This window comes from Otolemur garnettii, unplaced genomic scaffold, assembly GCF_000181295.1.
Source record: "Otolemur garnettii isolate 467f Iridium unplaced genomic scaffold, OtoGar3 scaffold00002, whole genome shotgun sequence".
Taxonomy (NCBI): Eukaryota; Metazoa; Chordata; class Mammalia; order Primates; family Galagidae; genus Otolemur; species Otolemur garnettii.
In genome coordinates, this window is record NW_003852397.1 from 30613849 (window position 1) to 30614840 (window position 992).

At 34.8% G+C, this 992-nt stretch overlaps 1 non-coding gene across 1 annotated transcript; it reads right to left on the reverse strand.

Moving 5' to 3' along the window:
• Positions 1-664: 664 nt before the first annotated feature.
• LOC111725758 lies at positions 665-769 on the reverse strand. The gene has a single exon (XR_002773743.1). It is a non-coding gene; the product is annotated as a U6 spliceosomal RNA (small nuclear RNA).
• Between the last annotated feature and the right edge of the window lie 223 nt (positions 770-992).

Genomic DNA, 992 nt, shown 5'->3' on the forward strand with positions numbered 1-992 from the left:
CATTTGAAATTGTATTTGAGGAACTCATGCATCAATATCTGGATGGATAGAAGTGGTTTCAATTCTCTGTGAATTCTCAAGGTGCTCATCAGACACTTTGGTTCTAATTTTACTCTTAATGTGCTTCATTCTTGAAAATAGTTGCTTGCAAATGTAGGTGCTGCCAAAAGCAATGACATGAATAAGGCATGCTTGTGAAATGAGTAATATTTATTGCTGGGAAAATATGACCTATGAATGTCCTGTAAAGAGGCGTGATCAAATTTTTAAGTTGAATGACAGATTGCAGCTTTGTGTATTTCCATTTGAAAATTGGCAGGTAACATATATGTAGAATGAATAAGGAGTCACAAATGCACCAAAGTATTATTTTCTCAGAAATATTGAAATCTGTTATTAAATTCTGGTATCAAGTGGAAAAGCAAGGCTGCATATTTTTTGCTATTTATGGAACTGTGTTCAGCCAACATGTTTCCCTTAATCAGAGCTTGCCATAGTTTCGATTTTATTTGGAGCACTGTTGTGGTTTGAAACATTGTATTGATAAGTTTGTTTTCTCCTGGAAGACACATTTAATGAGTGGTTAAATCCACTAAAAATGCTAAATCTGTAAGCCAGTTTTCATTATCACCTTCTTGCACAAATTTGGTTTTTTGTTTGCTTTTTAAATATGGAATGCTTCACGAATTTGTGGGTCATCCTTGCACCGGGGCCATGCTAATCCCCCGTATCGTTCCAATTTTAGTATGTGTGCTGCCGAAGCCAGCACAAATTTGGTTTTTTATATCATGTCACAAATCATGAAATCTTTGCAACATTTGGCTTTGACTTACCTATTTCCCAAAAGTAAATGATGTCACCATAGTCAGCATCAATATGTCTAAGGAATTCCTGGAATTGGCAATGATTCAATCCTTGATCCTTATTAAATTCACAGTCTTGACAATTCACATGACCTTATCCAGTTTTAAAGATTTTGCACATAAATTTTC